Source organism: Pongo abelii, chromosome 2 (genome assembly GCF_028885655.2).
Source record: "Pongo abelii isolate AG06213 chromosome 2, NHGRI_mPonAbe1-v2.0_pri, whole genome shotgun sequence".
Lineage (NCBI taxonomy): Eukaryota > Metazoa > Chordata > Mammalia > Primates > Hominidae > Pongo > Pongo abelii.
The window spans coordinates 81,833,034-81,855,137 of record NC_085928.1 but is presented as its reverse complement, the minus strand read 5'-3'; the positions used below and the strand labels follow the sequence as shown (position 1 = coordinate 81,855,137).

Below are 22,104 nucleotides of genomic sequence, written 5' to 3'. Positions count from 1 at the left end.
GAAACTTTAACCTACTCAGAAATAAGTACACACACAATGTCTGCATGCAATTTCAGGGGCCTTGTGGATCTTAAATAATGAACGTCTGGTCCAGCAGATTCCCGTTTACAAAAAACAAACAACAAGGATGACTGGCTAAGATTCCATGTGGGACCCGCAGAATCTCAGGTGGTACATTTAATATGTCTGATTTTTAATTTTTCTAAAGTTATCAACTATGGGAACTAAAAAACATAGTATTTACATTGGATTATGCCTTGACGAGTACTCGAAAACATAGCTAAATTGACTGAAAATGACCATACACAAATGTCGTCTACCTCTTTTCTACAGATACTTTCATCTACACAGTGACACAATCATGGAGCAATTTAATATCTACATCCAAGAACTTTCCCTCTCCACCCCGGCCCTGTCATTGCTTTTTATTGCAGAAGAATTAACAGAGTTTATATTTTGTTTTTACTTGCTTATATATTCTTAAATTCAGTTTTTGCATATGTATTTAATTCCCTAATTAAATCTTAAGTACTTCATAAAGTTTTCACTCTTTCTTTTAAAACCCAAGCCTCTGGAAATAATATTTTGAAGAGTAAGGAAGAGTGTCAACACCTGGTATTGCAGGATCAATCACTTCTGTGTTTCTTTCCTCTGATGACACTTGACCAGTAGCCTGATTTTAAAACCCACAGTTTAAGGTCTTCTCAGAATAGAGATGCTTTGGGATATGTTCTAATAGGAGGGAATAAGTCTTTGTATATTAATCAATCTCCTTCATAGATAAATCCATCGGGCCAATTTGGAAACATGAAAATTAAGAGTCCGGAGATATCTCAAGCAAACCTTTGAGTTGATGGAGGTAGACTACAATGGGGTGGCTTGGGTGAGATGCATTCCACAGGCTTGTGCAGCAAAACCATCCATATAAAATTCACATGTGTATGTATGTACATACATATGTGCATTTGTAATGAAATAATCCTAGTTCAGGGCAAAAGCAGACCCCAAAAGTAGAGATATGGCCTCTCCTAGAGGCCTCCAAATGAAATCTTAACCCATCTGATGAGAGTGGGGAGTCTATTCTTTCCCACCAATCAACTTTCCTTCCAGATAACACAGCATCCCACTGTCACCCTACCCCAACCTCATCCCAGACACACCAGCACAGACTCGCCCTTCAGACAGGTACGTGTGCGCACATGCACACGCACACAAACCTGCCCATGCCCCTCAAGCAATCTATCCCCACACAAGTGCGCACACCCCTCAAATGCACGTGCCTTCAAACACATGCATACATACACCAAGATACCAACAAAAAATACACACACCATCCAAATAAACACGCCTAATTTCACCCAAAATATACATGCTCATGTGCCTCCCTTCTGCTGCTTGCCTAGAAAGGTCACCAAGACTTACTATATGTAACCCAACCATACTTCTAAAAAACATACAATCCATTAATACCTTCCAATGCATATATACTACAGCCCACTGCCATTGCCACTGCCACTACTACCAATGAAATAGACTGCAGTGGTTCTAAAATTTGTCCATAAATTTTTTGATACTCCTCCCTTAAAAGAAGAAAATAGGGAGCCTAATTCTCTTCTCCTTGACTGTGGGGCTAGACTTAGAGAATCACAGCTAACAGAATATGAGGTTCTGAGTGACTTCTGAGTTAGAATATAAAAGAAATTCTGGCTTCCACCTTGCTCTCCCTTGGGTCACTGGTAGAGGCTAGCAGTCACATCATGAGGACACTCATAAAGCCTTATGGAGAGGTTCATATGGTCAACAATTAAGACCTGCCTGCCAAAAACCAGCAAGGAACTGAGATCTTCAGCAGTCATGTAAGTGAGTCATCTTGAAAAGCAGATCCTCTAGCCCCAGTCAAGCCTTCAGATGACTGCAGCCCCAGCTAACATTTTGTTATAGCTTCATTAGGAACTCTGGGCCAGAATTATCCAGCTAAGCTACTCCCAAATTCCTGACTCTCAAAAATCTGTGAGATAATATTTAAGTGGCTAATTTCAGGGTAATGTGCTACACAGCAACAGACAATGAATAGATACATATGCACTTTCCACACCCTGAAACATGCCTGGCCTCAGGTGATCCACCCACCTCAGCCTCCCAAAGTGCTGGGATTACAAGCATGAGGAATTGTGCCTGGCCATGTATTGTATTCCTTTAGACCAGGGATCAGCAATTTTTTTCTGTAAAGGGTCTGATAATAACTCTTTCAGGCCAAGAAACAAAATCAACAATATTATGTAGACACATACATAACAACCATTTAAAACTGTAAAAACCATTCTGAGCTCCCAGACCCTAAAAATACAGAGGGTAGGGCAACTAGAGTCTAGATGACAAGAGCTACAAGGAATGGCAAACCTTGCTTTTTCATGAGAGCAAGGTTTGCTATTCTCAAGTTAACAATACTTGGTATCCACTCAACCACACAGCCCTAAAGAGTAAAGATATACAACCCTGTCAAACTGGAAAAATGCACATTTCTTTCAGTTAGGATATTAGGGAAAAGGGACTTACTGTGATCCAAATGTTTGTGTCCTCCCCGCCCCCACAACTCATATGTTGAAATCCTAATCCCCAAGGAGATGATACTAGGTGGTGGGGCCTTTGGAAGGTAGTTAAGTCAGAGCTCTCATGAATGGGATTAGTGCTCTTCTAGAGAGAGACCCCTCTCCCCTCACAGCATGTAAGAACAGCCAAAAAGTTGTGATGAACCACGTACTGAATCAATCTGCCAGCACCTTGATCTTGGACTTCGAAGCCTTCAGAACCGTGAGAAATAAACTCCTGTTGCTTATAAGCTATCCAGTCCATGATATTTTGTTATAGCAGCCTGAACGGATTAAGACAGGGCTGGCGGTGGTAATGTTCCTAGCAAATATCTATCATTAAGCAAGTAAGGGGTTTGAGTAGCAAGGCTGACATACTGGTCAATTTACCTTTTTGACTACTGCCATTATCACATCCTTTGGTTACAGGCTTCATATTAAAAAAAAAAAAAAAAAGCGCACAGCTCTGTAAACTCAATTTATTTGAACCAATAGATGCTTGAGATGAAGTTAATCTGATTAAATTAGCCCTCATAACAATAAGGTGGTGAGGTGACCAGCGTCTAGCCTTCATGCATAGTAAGTAGCTGTGCGATCCTGTCATTTGTTTTCTCTGGCATTCAGACTCTTCATGATGGGGCTATAATTTATTACATCTGAAACCTTTGAATGACAAGAAGAAATTTTGGTCTGGAAAATGCACCACTGCTTAGGTTCTCATGTTAGGAAAATTTTTCTTTCCAAGAACCCAGTGAAATGTTTTCTGAAGTTAATGCCAGTACCCCTGTTTAATTTGTCCTGAAACAGTGTTTTGTCTCTGTCTCTAAAATTATAGACCCATTAATCTTCTCGGTAGAATTCTTTTTTCCCCAATAAAAGCTTCCCATTAAATGTCCTTTTCTCTAGTGAAAATATCACTCAAAGCACTTGAAATCAGTCTAGTGGGCCAATCTATGCTCCTGAATATCCCCACAGGAAAAATAACAGGATCAAGCTACATCTGCCACAAATGGAAAGCTGGGTGCTCACTGTGAAATTACACAGTCTTGAATTCGCTTGGCTATACTTGGTGGCTGAGAGCATTATCCTATATTTGGCATCTGATAACAGGTAAGGATCCAGCTTGAATCTAACTACAATATGCATTGATAAATTGTTTAAAGTCTTCAAAATTTCAGACTTATTTAGTCTAAAGCTGTGCATGTACTTTACATAGGGTCCATACTAAAGTAAAATTCTTTAAAAACTGAAAAATATTAAGTATCTTAGGAAAACTCAATGTTTTAAGAAATCTTAATTTTTAAAATTTAGTTTTTAGTAAATTTAGCACTGTACCATGGCTAATCAACTCCCTTCCAATAAACGTATTCTATATACTACTTTAACGTAGGTTTAAGACAAGGATAGAAAACACCTATATGTTTCAAAGTACAGAGTGGAAATGAAATATTTTAAATGTGCTTATTAGTAGAAAATTGGGACTAGGAAAAAGAACAAATATACAATATACAACATGTTTGCTATGGTTGGATGAACTCCAGGTAGCTCTGATGAAAAAGGACAGAAGAGGGGGATGAATTAAGGATGGGGGCATAGGGAGAAGCCAGCAAAACAAATGAGTTTCTTAGGGTAAGACAAGACAGGGTCCCTGCATATTTGACACTCTCCCAGGTTTAACAGCCTCTGATTAGCTCCATTTGATCCTTCAGGAAAGACAGTCTTGGGGAAAAGGGACTATATTGCCTCTAATCTTCCTTAAATGCGAAAATTTTTTGCCATTTTTGGGAAGAAGCTGGATAGAAAGCAGTAGAGGAAGCATTTTCTAAGGGGTCTAGATATTAGAAACTGGGTATAGAGATAGGTGCTGAAGTATGGCAAAAATTAAGGAACTTAAATCAGGTCAGACCATCCTACCCCATTGTGGGGTAAATAGTAGAGACAGCTGAAGGCAAAGCCATTAGGTATCTGGAGGGCCTACCTCAGCACATGTACCAATACTAAACTGACTCCCCAAAGTTGTACATCACAGGTCATTTAAGGTAACCTTTGCATGGAAAATTTTCCAACCAGGTGCCCACCAGCATCACAGAAAAGCCTTCCAGATACTGCCACGGATATTCTGGCTTTGACAATGCTTTCGGATGAGCTTAGCCACTAAATAGGCTTAGGCTTCCTGCAAGGCTAGTCATTAGCAAAGAACACTGATAAATCCCCATGCATCTTACTCCCAGGACAATTAAAAACAGGAACAATTATCGAAAAAATTAAAAAGCACCAATTATGATTACCATTTTTCTTTGTATTAGGATCTGTTTTATTTTAAGCTATGGGGTAAGTCCATACAATAAATAGTGGGCAACCATGTTCTGTTGCCCCTTCCCATTTAGAATTATTTAGTCAGATTTCTTCTACCAGTAGTCCACCTTATCTGTAGAGGATATGTTCCAAGTCCCCCAGTGAATGCCTGAAACTTCAGACAGTACTGAACCCTACATACTACGCTTTTTCCTACACTTACATACTTATGATAAACTTTAATTTATAAATCAGCCACAATGAGACTAACAATATTAAAACAGAACAATTATAACAATATACTGTATTAAAAATTACGTGAACATGGTATATGTTGCTTTCTCTTCCTACCTCAAAATATCTTTCTGTACTCACCTATTTTCTGATAGAAGTTGACAGTGGGTAACTAACTGGTAAGTGAAATCACAGCTATGGGGGACTACTGTATTTTAAAGATGAAATGCAAATGCTAAGTGATTTGCCAAAAGTTTAGTGTCTGCTAACTTCTGGGTACAGTAGTCTTGCCTTTTTTTTTTTTTTAAATCTTGTAACACTGCCTTCCTTATAAAATTCATATAAATATCTTGGAATTAATGTTCATAAATACATGAAAATATATTTCTAAAATATTAAAAATTTGTCCTAGGATTCATCTGCTATTAATAAACAATCAAAAGAATGAACAAGTAGTCTGCCTGCCAATTTAGAACTTTAAAAAGGTTTGGATTATCCTAATTTTTTTTTTAAAAAAAGATCAACCCAAAGAATTCAAACTACTTAAATTTTGCTACAATAAGCATTAACTATCATTTGATAACAATTCCTCTAAAAAATAACCACCCTTTATAAACACTGGCTATTTATTTCTCCTCCACAAGGTTTCCCACACTGACTTTACCATTCATCTTTAGTCATTTCCAAAAAGCCCAGAGATAACAAATACCCAAGCATAAACAAATGCTCTCCGTCCTAAACCCATAGGAAACACAGTAGAAAATGGGGCCCCAGATTCCTCAAAACTACACTCCAGGAAGCCAAGATAAAACCCATATCCTACTCATTTCTCACACACAGTATTTCCAGTTCCTTCCTTACCGTTCCCACTTTAGCCTCTACCCTAAAGTTAAATTCATCTTTTACCAATACTGCTTTAATCCCTCCTCTAAGACCCTCAATGTCTTTCAACTAAAACCTAAACCCCTCAATTTGATACCAATTTAATGTTTGCCTTTCCCAAGCAACATCCCTATACCCTAAACAAATAGGTCTGGTTACTTTACCTATTTTCCCACTATTTCTCACCCCCAAACCTGACAACGATTACCCTCTTCCCTATTTCTACCTCCAATTTACAGCTTTCCCTGACTATTCCTATCCATTCCAATTTCTCCAGCCCCAGAAGTTTTTACATTATTGCACTGCTCTCCTATTCTGTTCTACAGACACATACAACTAATTGAATTTCTGTCTAGTTACCTTGCACTTTTCATTTATTCATTCATTCAACATCTGCTGTATCTCAGGCACTGAGGAGATGCTAGAAATAAAGGTGGATAAGAATAGGCAGATCCAAAAAGCTTGGTCTAATAAGGGAGCCAAACAAGCAAATAATCACACACATGGATAGAAAATTGAAAACGAGGGAAGTGTTCCAAAGGACAGGCACATCAAGGACTTTTTCAAAAAATGTGGCCACGTCTGGGCCAGGGGTGGGTAGGCGGCGGCCAAGAATGGGTGGTCTCAGTCAGGAAAAACATGGAAAACGACCCTGTGGTAGGAAGAAAAATCATACGTTAGTTAACGCTAAAAGACTAGGGTGGCTAAGCTGAAGAGACTGGGCTGACAAGACAAGGCAGGAACTGAAGGCAAGGAGCCAGATCAGCACTGTTACTTAGGGATCATGTATGTACTCAGCTACTATGAACCCCTATACCGTACTACTGTACTATCTAACTGGAAACTTAAAATTCACTTGAAGATTAAACAAAATACACACACACTATTAAAAAATAAGCAACTTGGAAGACAAAGCCACCAGATTACATCATTGATTCTCAACCATGCTTGTCCTGGAGATCAGTGGCTCAAAAATCTGACTGCACATTAGATCAGCTGAGGAGCCTTTAAAGAACAATGATGCTCTGGTCCAGCCTAAACTATGTCACAAATGGAGACCTGTCACCCTGACACAAGTGTCATATGGAGCCTTTGAATGAATTAATTAAAAGAAAATCAAAGTCTCCTTAGTAAATGCCTTCAGCCTCTAAAACTCCTAAGTTCAAACAGCTCAAATGCTGTTTACTTAACAGAGACACCGACTTAATGGGTAGGAGATGGGCCCACCTAAGCAAAGGTATTTTAAATAGCTCCCCCGAGGAGATTTTAGAAAGGTGAAATCCTCGTAGAGAACTACTTGCCTTAGGGATAACTCTCTTAACAAGCTTCTCAGAAAATAGCATTTTGTTTCTCACAGCCCTTCCTCAAAACACTAGACATTCCCCCACCTCATTCCTCCTAGATTTAACCCAACTCCTGCTGTCTCCTCCTACACCCTATCTGAGTAGCTAAATCTCAGGAACCACATCATTCTTTTCACACCCTTTCAAATGAGCAAGTTTGTATCAAAAATGCAGTAGGGAGTGCAGTATTGGGCTGGAATAATAAAGCTACCCTGAAAGTAAGCAATTTGGTCTTGAATACTCTAATCAAAACTCTATTCTGTAGGAGATGGCGTAAAATCCATAAAGTGGCAGAAAAAAATGAGATGAGTGATTTTTGTCCAACAAAGAAGCTTCTCCCCACTCTCAAGAAAGGAAAAAAGGAAAGGGAAACTACTGAACCCAGGTTTACTTGTGTGCGTCCCAGGTAAAGTTTTTGAGAATCTGACAGACAAGGACAGACGCAGTGTCCCAAGAGGCTTGAAGAGAGGAGCTGCATTCAAAACTACTCTTAAAGTTACTGGCATATTACAGTTAAGAATTCAAATGCAAGTCACATATAGGTCAACTCTTTAGCTATTAAAATTGCCTAAATACAAGTAGAGACGCCTTGGGTAAAAAGCCTGTGCTTTGTTACATAAGAAAATTGATAACCAGTGTTAGTTATCTGTACCAATAGGACTCTGCCCCCAATACTGGTTATATACACAGGTTAGTGTATATAATAATTCAAAACTAAACTCACCTTATGAATAGTTTTAGATTGCACTGGTTACTTGGGCTTATCTGTGCATCTGTTTTTACTATCAGGCTGTTGCACATCTTCGATAACAAACGTTTACATTAAAGCATAAGGAGACTTTAACCATTAAGCAGGCAGTTTTACGCATGAAAAAAATCAAGACTTGTTTACCAAAATTTATCTCAAAAGTAAAAAATGCAATGTAATGTTCACTTCACTATTTTAAAAACAGATTCATTCCGAGGGCCAATTACAATTGCCACAATGAGAAAAATTAGTTCGCTCAAAGAACTAAGGTGAATCTGGGCCAAATGTAAATTACACCATCCTGACACTATTGTTTGAAGTCACTTTCCACCGAAACAGTCTCCCATCAATGCCAGAAGTGTCTTTCAATACCTATCCCACTTACTGTCCATAAACTTTCCACAGCTACACTTGTACAGTCTTCACTGACCACAGTATACAGAGACAGATGTGAGAACAGGTTATTGGGCTTCTTAACGCTTATACCACCTGTTAGCTAACGGTTGCACACCTGGCCTCATGACTGAACTCTGTAACACATGTGAATTTGTCAGCCTGACACAGATGCCATACAGAGCCTTAAATGAATGAAAAGAAAAACAATGCTTAGCAAATGCCTTCAGTCTCCAAAACTTCTAAGTTCAAATATACATGAAATGTTTCTTTAAATCTGTGAAGAACATTACATCCCACCTTTTGATGACATAATTTAAAATATATTTTATTCATATTTTTATTTCCTTCCCAAACACAGTTACACTTTGAAAAAAAAGGATGACTTACGTATGTCTTCCAACAGAAATCTTTGTTTTAACAGTAGTAAATTCTTAGAAATGTGTTCTGCTCCATCACTATTAAAGCAATGGTATGACTTTATATTAAAGTATTAACTTATGAATCAATCTCTGCGCTGAAATAATGCTAAATTGCTTTATCGTACATCAGGCATCTTTTTCAAATACATTCCTTTTCATGCAGTACATGTAAGTTATTTCTATAAACTCAGCAATTTAATACTTCTAAACCATTTCCTCCACTTTATTTCATCCAATTGATACAGCTTAAAATACTAAACTACCACTTCTTCCTAAAACTTTTTTTAAAAGTAATAAGCCTGTTTATACTGGTTTGAGTTCAACTGCAAGTTAGAAGTTATTACAATTTCCCTTTTGGAGATTATGAGCTAAACCTATGAACACCACAAAATATTCAGAGCATACAAAGCAAAAATATTTGATGCATGTGCCTATAGTCTGGATGTGGTCTGTCTCCACCAAACTCATGTTGATACCTGATTTCCAATGTGGCGGTGTTAGAGGGTGGGGCCTAGTCAGAGGTGTTTAGGTCATGGGAGGGATAGCTAATAAACAGACTATGCCATCTTGTGGGAGTGAGTTCTTGCTCTCCCAGGATTGGATTCACTACTCAAAGAGTGGGTTGTTCCTCCTCCTGCACATGCTGGCTTCCTTCCATTTTCTGCCATGAACTGAAGGAGCACAAGACCCGCAACCAAAGGGGCTGCACAATGTTGGACTCTCCAACCTCAGAATCATGAGCCAAATAAAATTCTTTTCTTTATAAATTATCCAGTCTCAGGTATTGTTACAGCAACACAAAATGTACTAAGATGCACACTAGAGAGTACAGTCAGTGGATTCGCAGTGGATGAATTGGCAAAGCAGTTATAGCAGTATGTTGCAATAAATCATGACTTTCTATAGAAGAAGCTGAACACTTCTTGATATCGTAAGAATCTACCTGATTTAAATCTCTGGGGCTGAGGGGAGGAAGCTGACAAGATGCTGTAAGGCATTTCAGAAATAAATGTAATTATGAAGAAGGTTTGCAGGTAGGAATTAAAAACTTAAGTGACTCGCTCTATCTGTTCTACAGAAGGTAAAGAAGTGTGAGAGAAAAAAATGTTGTCCATTCAATAAATGTAGCTTTGAAATGTAAAACAACAGATATAATGCGTACAGCCAAATATTCGAATAAAAGTTTTATTTTCATTACTTCTTTGGGTGGTTAATATGGTTAAATTACTCACTGACGTGGGAAGTTAAATTACTACACACAGTTCTTAGTTTTACTTTCAAGAAAATTCAACTGTTATTTTCCTCCGCAAATTCAGAGCTTTCACAATACACTGCCACTACTCATTCATCAGTTGATCTTTTAAAAATAGGTAATAAGCATTATCAATTGTGACCCTTCCTCACAGTATGACCAATGTTCAATGTAACAAAACAAACTTAAAAGTCTGACTAAATCCTTCAGTAAATAATTAAAACAAAAACAAGTAACTGTTTCCAAAAGAAGGAAAACCAGCTTCACCTTTGTTCCCCACCAAATCTGTAAAGGCAAAGTCTGAGAGATCCAGTGTGAAGGGCAACCCTTGCAACAACACAACTACCATCCCTCCTGCTTTCCTCTTCCCCCCTCTCTTCCATGTAACTACTTCCTCTGCAACATAAGTTACTGTATCATACTACCTTCTATGTATTTTCTGGAAGGCTTATTTCTATCTCATCTTTTAAATGGGGGTAAAAATAGGTGTCTTCAGCTGCTGTCAACATAAAAATCATCTATAAGGTGCTTTGTACTTGGTCTGACATACAATGGTCATTCAATAAATGGTAAGTATCCCACCTCCTGCATCAGATCAAAGTACGGAAGTATCAGCTTGGGTTCCCACAATGCACTATAGGCCAGATCTAAGGTTTTAATTAACTTCACAATCCATTCCCATGTAGTACTGGTACTTCCAGACATTCTCCAGTCATCTTTTGCCTAGACTACTCTTTCTGGGCCCCAATTCAACCTACAGTGTCATTCTTGTTAATTCTATCTTGGAATTTCACTTCTTTCATTGGATCAACAAACATTTACTGAATAGCCACTATATGGCAGAACTTTATATATTAGTCTCTTTGACTGACAAGAGAAGTGATAGAAACCTCTCAACAATCCAAACTTAGAATTTGTTAAGTTTCACTACAGTTCACTCACACATCTATTTTGTTGCCTTCTCACTTTCAACACACTTGCTCATATATTCAAGAAATTCTCCCAAAACAACAATTTCACAAATGAGAAAATGATATGAGAAGCCCAGAGATGGTGGTGACCTTTCAAGATATTAGGTAGTGACAATGCAGGCAATCTCATCTAGGTCTTCTGGGTACGTACCTCCTTTGAAGCCCTATCTATCTATCTATCTACCTATCTATCTATCTATCTATCTATCTATCTATCTATCTAATCTATCAAATACGATGCTGCCTCATTCTCTGCAATTAATTACATACCTGTATTTGAAGTATTATGGTTTTACATCGCTCAGAATGTGCTTCAGTGTTCTTATGCCCCAGTCAGGCTATGGTTACGGGTTCAGCAGGGTTGAGCATGGTATTTTAATGAAGCCATGATGGTATTTCTATCTCCACAAAGGCCAATGTGTTCCACTGTTTGGTGCCCTTTGAATGTTTTGTTCTGGGTTTTTGTTTTTTTTTTTGTTTTTTGAGACGGACTCTCGCCCTGTCACCTAGGCTGGAGTGCAGTGGAATGATCTTGGCTCACTGCAACCTCCACCTCCCGGGTTTAAGCGATTCTCCTGCCTCAGCCTCCTGAGTTGCTGGGACTACAGGAACCCGCCACCACAACCGGCTAATTTTTTTGTATTTTCAGTAGAGACGGGGTTTCACCAACATGTAGGCCAGGCTGGTCTTGAACTCCGGAACTCAGGTGATCCGCCTGCCTCGGCCTTCCAAAGTGCTGGGATTACAGACATGAGCCGTCATGCCCGGCCACTGCCATTATTAATACTGCAAAACTTTAATGTAAAATGCCTACCTTATATAGCAAACGTGTATCAACAACTCATTCAACATTTAACCAACATACATTGGGTGTTGACAAACCTAACAGTCCCTGCCCTCCAGAGATGGATAGAGATAGGAATGGTGAGGCAATTCTGTAAAATATTATTTTTAAATGTGATAGATAATGATTTTAAGTGCAGGTACTGTGGCACAAAAGAGGGAATACCAACCTTGTGCTGGCAGATGACTAACGGCTTCACAAAGGAAGTGACTCTTCAAGTTCAGTGAACTAGGTGAACAAAGGGAACATCCCTAACAGAGAAGAAAACCTATGTAAGGTGAGAGACAAAAAGTACAGGAATTCCAAATAATTCGAGCAGCCAAAGCACATTACTGCCTGTGAAAGAAAGGACTACAGGTGGTTCACTAACTATTTGGGTTATTGAAAAGCCAAAAGCATATGCCACGTTATGTCTCAAAGTACTAAGAACAACTCTGCAGGCAGTTTTGTTTTACATTTGTAAATCTGAATGAGAAATAATATCACAGTGTACTCTCTAGGTCCATGGCCTTTCTCAGTCTGAACCACAGTACACCCAAAAAATGATGTGAGTGATTATTTTCTCAATTCTTCCAAGTATCTATTACAACTAGTACCATTTTGAATGCATAGGGGAAAAGGTAACTGTCTACAATGGAAGTCTTGGAGCAGGAGGGCTTAATTCTCTCAGAGCTGGTTAAGAAAGGCTGATGGGTATAAGAACTCTTTGCAGTTACCCAAATACTGAACACACAGAACTCTACCTGAGGTTTGTGCTCTTATCTGAAAGCGTAAACAGTAAGGAACTTTCACTGTGGTTACAAAAGCAGTAAGGTATGCTATTTTCCACAATCTATAAAAATGTGCAAATAATTTAACTGTTAAGTCTTATCAAATAATTACTTATCTTTTACTCTAAGCTATTTAGAAATTTTAAAGTATATTATAAACCACATAGACATCTCAGAACACAAACCTAAGGACATTTTACATACATATAAGGAGAAAGAGAAATCAACTTTAGCCCAGAGAACAAATTCTAAACAAACAAATAGCAAAGATTAAGGATGGGTCAGCCAATTCATAAATTTGTTACAAGAAGCCAGCTCAATGTTTATCTATGGAAACCAATGTTTAAAAAAAGAAAAAAAAGGATCCCCCATATCCCATGAAGCCATTTCATCGGTGACAAGAACTACAGATGCACCTTAGATGTGCTAACAGCCACGATCTGCAGAGAGGTGAACAGTGAAGTTGGTTTATTCTTATCAGTCTCGAAAGATTCAGAAGGGTTCCAATCAATCCTCTTTCGCAGCTATACTAATGATGAGAATAAGAGACAAGAGATACTACCTTTATATTGCACCAAATGAGATTCCATTATGTGTTAGCAGGTTTACCTTTTTATACACATTTTATGCCCACATGAAGTAGAGCAGCCTAGAGCTGAGGTAGTAGCACAAGTATCCCAGTCATATCAGCATTCCTTCTCCAAATGCCCTCCCTCCCCACTCCCAAAGACACTAATAAACAAAAGTGTCAGAGAATACTCTTCAAAAACAGAAAAGCAAAAAGCATTATTAGTGCTGAATCTTGTAAGGAAAACCTAATTAAACTTTACAGTGAAAAGGCAGCTAATGAGAGCAAAACTTGTCATGCTTGGGAAAGAATTAAAGAAGGACATCAAGTCCAGTCACCTGTTATCCACATTTCTTCAACAGCCTGCAAAACATGCTTCCTGGTTTGTAACTGAGGGAAAACATCCAAATCAGCTTGGGAAATCCATTCAGTTTATTAGGCTATGCTTGATAAGAGAACAAAATCAGACTACCTACATAGCTACATGTAGCTCTTTGCTTACTAACTGTAGCCTAACCAAAAGACTGTGGTTAACTCAACAGTACCTATCATCACCAGAAAAGACTTGAAAACACTCAAAATCCATTTCAGGCAAGCTCCAAGATAATGTATGTTTAAAAGATTATAACATGCTTATTAAAACACCGTCCTTATTTTCCATATTAGCACTTCTGTGCATCAACTATGCTGGAAAAATATTGTTAAGTTAATGTCTGCATGAAGCAGGTGCTTCATCTGTTACATCAATCTCTACATAACTGTGTAAAATACAAAATAGATATCTTCCAAAAAGGAACAGCTAATTCTCTGATGGGAATAATCTTGCACCAGAGCTTATATGTTAATCCACCAAAACTCCAAGTCACTCACTTTCTCCCTCACAGAGTTTTCATTTAAGAAGCTTCGCAGTAAAGCACCAATGAAATCCCTATTAACTTCTTCCCCATCTTACCACCAGTTTAGGGAAGTCAATTTTACTTTTTGAGCAAGAAAAATTTTTATCTTTTGCAGGCAAAAAATACATATGAATTGGAAAACGTATACTCCTACTATCTGAATGTTTGTGTCCCCTCCATAATTCATGTTGAAAATCCCAACGCAACAGCATTTGAGGTGACAGCATTAAGCGGCAGGGCCTCTAAGACGTGATTAGGCCATTCTGGCTGTGCCCTATGGGTAGGATCAGTGCCTTCTAAAAGGGGGACCAGGCGCACTGTAATCCCAGCACTTCGGAAAGTGCCGAGGTGGGAGGATCACTTGAGGCCATGAATTCAAGAGCAGCCTGGGCAACACAGGGAGATGCTATCTCTATAAAAAATAAAATAAAATAAAAAGAGGGGCTGGAGGGAACTAGCAAGGCCTTTCTGCCCTTCCACCTTCTGCCATGTGAGGACACATCAACAAAGCTGGAAGTAGAGAGCAGCCCTCACCAGACACAATATGCTGGCATCTCGATCTTGGACTTCCCAGCCTCCAGAACTGTGAGAAATAAGTTTCTACTATTTTTTGTAAATTAATTAGTCGGTGGCTTGATTACTTGTTCTTCAAGAAAACGACCTGAGCAAGCCTAGGCTGAGAGTATCTATTGCTTTTCACTACAAAGTAATACAATGAAAACTTCTCACAGATATGTAATACAGTAATCTCCTTTTATCTGAGACTTTGCTTTCTGAAGTTAACCATGGTCCAAAAATATTAAATGGAAAATTCCAGAAATAAACAATTCTTAAGTTGTGAATTGCAAGCTGCTCTGAACAGCGTGATAAAATCCCTCACTGTTCCACTCTGTCCCACAAGGGATATGAATCACCCCTTTGTTCAAGATATTCATGTTGTAGACACCATCCTGCCTGTCAATAGCCATTTCAGTTTGACTGTGGTAGTATCAGTCTTGTGTTTAAGTCACCCTTATTTGACTTACTCATGACCCAAAAGACAAGAGTAGTGAGGTTATTTTTGTTAATCTCTTAACTGTACTTAACGTATAATTAAACTTTTATCACAGCAATGTATGCATAGGAAAAAAACCAGTTTATCTAGGGTTCAGTTCTATCCATAGTTTCAGGCATCCACTGGGAGGTTTTAAAATGTATCTCCCACTAATGGGGCGGGGGGTCGGGGGAGAAGACTAGTATACATCCAGAAGGTTCAGAACAGAAATACAGATATGGTAAATGGTTTTTTTCGTTTTGGGATAAGAAAGCTAAAAACCAAGAATCAAGGCAGTATCTCAACATGGTTTTAGAAACCAACTAAAAAAGGCTCATGAAGTATACCTCATTGTTTCACTGCTAAAATTACCTTCTTGAAAAATACATTTCTGTAGAAGTAAATTATAAACTGAACTCTTAGTCTATTCAGGGGGCTTAACAAAATGCCTGATATGGGGTAATTTATAAATAACAGAAATTTACTCCTCACATTTTGGAGCCTTCGAAGTCCCAAATCAAGGCACCAGCGTACCTGGTATCTGGTAAAGCCCATTCCTCAACTGTTTACAACTCAATAAATAAGACAGACAACCCAATGTTTAAAATGGTAAAATATATGAATAGACGACACTTGACCAAAGAAGATCTACAAATGGCTAATGACAAGAAATGGTGCTAAATATCGTTAGTCATTTGAGAGATGCAAATTTAAAAAATCACAATGAGGTTTCACAATACACCAACTCAAAAGGCTATAATTAAAAAAATACCAAGTGTTGGTGAAAATACAGATAAACTGGAACCCTCATATGTTGGTGGTAATATAAAATTACCACTTGGAAAACAGTGTGGCAGTTTCTTTAAAAGTTAAAACATCTTGTTACTATACAACTCAGCAATCTATTCCTACATATCCACTCCAAAATATATATATATATGTGCACACAAAGACTGCTACAGAGGTGCTTACAGCAGCTTTATTCACAACAGCAACAAACTGCAAGCACTCTTAATGTCCACCAACTAGCCAATATAGAGTTCATTAGTTACGTTTCCAGCTACATGTGGTTTATCCATGCAATGGAATACTACATAGCAATAAAAAGGAATTAAGCACTGATGATGCAACAAACAAGGTAGACAAATCTCAATTCATTATACTAAGTGAAAGAAGCCAGACATAAACAAAAGACTACATATTGTATAATTCCACTGACAGAAAATTTCTATGAAGACAAAAAGCAGATCAATGGTTGCCTAAGGGAGTGGACAGACTGCAAACAGGCATGAGGTAACTTTTTGGGAATGATATAAATGTTCTAAAACTGAACTGTAGTAATGGTTGCACAACTATAAATAAACTGAAAGTCACTGAACTGTTTGAAGGGCAACGTGTATGGTATGTAAATTACATGGCAATAAAACTTAGAATCCAATATTCTAACCTTTTCAATATAGAGGCTAATACAATTTTCAAAATATTCTCACATTTTATTATTTGCCAACAGACAATAGGTTATGTTTTCAAACATAAATTGCAAGTAAGATAAAAAGAAGAGAGCAGCAGTTTCCCATTTAAGACATGATGTTTAGAATCTAATTTCTAACATAGTACACATACTGTAGTGTCAACATTCTTATAATCTCAAACAATGCTGAGTGAAAAAAACAAGATCCAAAAGGATATGTACAGTGTATCACTTAAGTAACTATATGAAACAAAAAAGGTATAGAATGATGATGGACTGATACAAACAAGAACTAAAAATAGGAGAATATGCATAAGAATGCTGTATACCTACTTCAGTGACAGTGGTTAGAAAAGGCACTAAGGGAAATGAAGAGAAGAGGCATTTGTTCTTTTAAAGCAATGCTAAATGTTCATTGTTTTAAAAATTCAATTAAAACTAAAGCAAATATTAGGTGGTGAGCATATATGGGTATCTTATATCACTGTGTATGCTTTTCTATTCGTTTGAAGCATTATGGTTTTTTTCTTAAGTTTTAAAAGGGGTAGCATATAAAACCAAAAAAAAAAGAAGATAAATATTCTCTGTATTGGAAACAAAAGGGAAAACATGAGTAGTCTTACAGAAATTAAAAGGATAATAAAAGAGGAATACAAACAATTCTATAAATATTAAGGTTGACAGCTTAAATGCAATTCGATCTCTAATTTTTCCAAACTGCCAAAGTTCACTTAAGAATAAATAGATAATTGAGAGGTTGCAGCAGGATTGCCTGAACCCAGGAGTCCGACACCAGCCTGAACAATACAGTGAGATCTTGTCTACACTTAAAAAAACAAAATAAAATAAAAATTAGGCTGGGCATGGTGGCTCACGCCTGTAATCCCAGCACTCTGGGAGGCCAAAGCAGATGGACTGCTTGAGCCCAGTTCAAGACCAGCCTGGGAAACGTGTCAAAACCCTGTCTCTACAAAAAATACAAAAATTAACTGGATATGACAGCGTGTGCCTTTCTTTGGTCCCAACTACTCGGGAGGCCAAGATAGAAGGATCGCTTGAGCTTGGGAGTTTGAGGTCGCACTTGACGAGGTATGATTGCACCACTGCACTCTAGCCTGGGCAACAGAGCAAGACCCGTTCTCAAAAAGGAATAACCGGATAACATAAAGGAACAAACAGATAAATCTATATCTATTAAACTAGGCTGGGCACAGTGGCTCACACCTGTAATCCCAGCTCTTTGGAAGGTCAAGGAGGGAGGATCATTTGAGCCCAGGAGTTTGAGACCAGCCTAGACAACACAGGGAGACTCTGCCTCTACAAGAAATTTTTCTTAAAACTGTGCCAGGCACGGTAGCACATACCTATGGTCCCAGCTACTTGTAAAGCTGAGGTGAGAGAATCACCTGAGCCTGTGAGGTCGAGGCTTCAGTGAGCCATGATCACACTCAGCCTAGGAGACAGAGTGAGACCCTGTCTCAAATAACTAGAGTGTGCTTTAAAACGTTCAACAATTAAACCAAACACCCCTCCCTCTTCCCACCAAGGTAACTTTTTTTTTTTTTTTTTTTAAGATCGAGTTTCATTCTTCTTGCCCAGGCTGGAGTGCGATGGCGCAACCTTGGCTCACCGCAACCTCTGCCTCCCGGGTTCACGTGATTCTCCTGCCTCAGCTTCCCGAGTAGCTGGGATTACAGGCATGTGCCAACACGCCCAGCTAATTTACACAACGTGTGTGTCTTTGGGGTTGAGGGGGTGGACAAGACACATTTCTCACCTCAATGTTACAAGCATTACCAGAACATCAGAACTAGACAAAGACAATATAAAGTAACCACAGATCACACAGATCAATCGCCCTCAAGAACATGGATCCAATTTATTAGTAAATTGAACCCAGCAATATATAAAAAAAAATGATGACCAAGTGGGTCGGGCAAAGATGGTTCGATATTTGAAAAATCAGTAATTCACCATGTCAACAGATTAAAGAAAAACTATATGATCATCTCAATAGATGCAGTAAAAGCATTAATAAAATTCAACATCCATTCATAATAATTTTTAAAACTCAGCAAACTAAGACTTTTTGGTCAAAACTAGCTGGTGATCCGCACCTATGCACTAAAAGAATAAGATAAATACATACAACCCATACAGACTGAAAAGAAAAAATAAAACTGTCTTTACTGACAGTTTACATGATTTGTCTATGCAGAAAATCCCAAAGAACATACAAAAAATTACTAGAATAAAATAAGTGAAGCTAAGCAAGGCAAAGGATACAAAGTCAATATACAAAAATCATTTTTATTTCTGCGTATTAGCAATGAACAATTAAAAGATTAAAGAAAAAATATCACTTAAAATAACATCCAAAAATCATTAAATACTCCAGGATAAATTTAACAAAATATGTACTATAAGATCTGTTACGTATGCTGCAATCTCAAATTTTTGGACTCAATAGGGAGATATACCACATTTGTGGGTTTTAAAACTCAATACTGACTTTAAGAAGTCAAAATAATATATAATTGTGCCCAAAATAATCTATGTTATGTTGTCCAATACAATAGCCACTAGTGACATGTGAATATATTTGAATTTAAATAAATTAAAATGAAACAAACTTTAAAATTCATTTCTCCAATTACACAAGCAACATTTTATGTAGTCAATAGCCATATATGGCTAGTGACTACCACACACTGGACAGTGTAAATACACAACATTTCCATCATTACAGATAATCCTATTGAAGAGTACTGATCTACACATTCAATGCAATCCTATCAAAATTCTAGCAAGTTTCATAGAAATTGACAAGCTGACTCTAAAATTTACATGGAAAAAGAACACCTAGAAGTCAAAACAATTTTGGAAAAAAAGTACCAAATTGAAGAGCTGATGCTACCTGATGTCATGATTTACCTATTTACAATTTTTAAGACAGCGCGGTATTGGCAAAAGGTCAGACACTTAAGAGTCAATGGAACAGAGTCCAGAAATAAACTCACACATATATATTAATAGTAATCAGAATTTTTACAAATATGCCAATCTAACTCAATGGAGAAGAGAGTCTTTCAACAAATGGTGCAGAAAAAAATGGGGCATCCATTCATCAAAACTAAGAACCTCGATCCATATCTTTCTCCATATAGAAGAACTAAAAAAGCATAAGCCTTTAAGGAGAAAAACTGATATATTGGATTTCATAAAAATTAAACATTTCTGCTCTTCAAAAGACACCATTAAGAAAATGGAAAGTCAAAATCAAAAGAAAATGAAATGGAAAGTCACAGACTCAGCAAAAATAGTTGCAAAACAAATACCTAATTAAAAACTATTATTCAGAATATACAGAAAACTCTAGAAACTCAGTAATAAGAAAGCAACACAATCTAGAAATTGTGGCAAAAAATCTGAACTCACTTCATCAAAGAAATATATAGATGACTCACATATGCGCAGGAAAGATGCTTATTATTAGTCATCAAGGAAATGAAAATTAAAACTACATTATTTTTTCTTGATTGTCATCATAGGACTTAAAATTCATCAAAATTCACAGAACCTATACAGCAAAAAGGGTTACTCTTACTATATTATCATACCTCAATAAACTTTTTAAAAAAGATTTCTCAAAATTACAACATTTTGGTTTTCCATTAGAAAATTCCTCCTGAACGCCAGAAGATACTTCAGGAAGATACACGTACTTCCTGAACTCTGCAAGATAAGGTGACTGGATGTTCCATAATACTAGACAATCTGTTTCTAATGCATGGGAATGTACAACCAATCAGATAAGCTTCAAAAAGGATAAAGACATGTAAAACATTCCACTTCAGCCAAAATGCTCCAGGTACTCCACAATTATCTACAAAGAATGTCGAATAACCAATATGAGAGGATTCTAAAAACGAAGGAAATCTTACAAAGTGAAAGGAAGCGCTATGGATGTGATACAGATGGTAACTTAAAATCACCAACCCACACTCATACATACTTCCCATTAGGGGGAAATAAGGTGGGCAGAAGAACAGAAACGTATGTTAAGAGAAAGCAAGTTCACACCCCAAAGCCCATCGTACCAAATAAAAAAGTTGGTCAAGCTAACTGCTGTTTGAGAATAGCAAGCCAACCCAAATAGACTTCCTAAAGTAACATAACTGGAAGTCTGAGATAGTTATCATTGTTTGTGGACTATAACAAAAAAGTTTCACAGAAGTGTTTGTATGGAGAAATGAAAGAGCTGGAAATTGAATAGCTTTTATTTCATTATGAAATACACATGAGTCTACCATAGTTCCGAAAGACAGGGAAGGATGGATAAGGGGAGAAAGGAAGGGGAATGAGGCACACCATTTCTTTCTCTATCTTAGAGGTAAAGGAATCTAAAATATAGAGTACAGCAGCAGTCACACTCACAGGGTCCAGAGGAGTAACCCTGGTCATCTTCCTAGTACTTGGTTTGTCAGAGAGGTGGTGTAATTCGATGGGAAGACCCAAGGGTAGACCAAGAGTCCAGTGCAGGCTCTATTACTATTAATGTGCTCGTTACATAACCTTGTGCCAATTACTGGATTTTAGTTAAAGGTTGGGCAATATCTCTAAAACCTGTCTTAAAGAAATTTTTCCACAGAAGATACAGTGGCAACCAAGGGCAATCTAAAGGATTCTAGCTCTTCTTGGCCAGACAGCCTATGGCATATTTCTTAATATGAATGAGGATTTAACATTCTCATTTTATAAAATTCTATATATTTCCCAATAGGATATAAGCTTTAAATAAGAAGGCAAAATGCTGTTCAGCAAACCCCAAGCCCAACAACCATGAAGAAAACTATACCAAGGCCCTTTATAATCAAAATGCTAAAAAAACCAGTGATTAAGTGAAATCTTAAAAGCAGTCAGAGAAACCAAGACTTATTTTAAAGAACAAAAATAAAAATGATAGAATGATAATCAAATATTGGCCGGGCACAGAGGCTCACGCCTGTAATCCCAGCACTTTGGGAGATGGGCAGATCACTTGAGGTCGGGTTCAAGACCAGCCTGGCCAATGTGGTGAAACTCCATCTCTACTAAAAATACAAAAATCAGCTGGGCGTGGTGGTGCATGCCTGTAGTCCCAGCTACTCACTGAGTCACGAGAATCGCTTGAACCCAGGAGAGGGAGGTTGCAGTGAGCAGAGATCACGCCACTGCACTCCAGCCTGGGTGACAGAGTGAGACTGTATATTATGTAACCCAGGAGACAATGGAGTAACATCTTTTAAGACAACTAAAAGAAACAAACTGAACCTGGAAATTTTATACACATTGAAAATATGTCTTGAGACAAGGGCAAGAAATGGGAAACCACTGTTAGTGGGAATGTAAATA

General features: G+C 37.7%; 1 protein-coding gene and 1 long non-coding RNA gene across 2 annotated transcripts in view; one reads left to right on the top strand and one right to left on the bottom strand.

Annotated features, from left to right (window-relative positions):
• Positions 1–22,104, bottom strand: part of RYBP (RING1 and YY1 binding protein) — a 73,791-nt gene that overhangs the window by 24,780 nt on the left and 26,907 nt on the right. The window lies entirely within an intron of this gene.
• Positions 5,416–7,811, top strand: LOC134761003 (uncharacterized). Its single transcript, XR_010139183.1, has 2 exons — positions 5,416–7,236; positions 7,608–7,811. It is a non-coding gene; the product is annotated as an uncharacterized LOC134761003 (long non-coding RNA).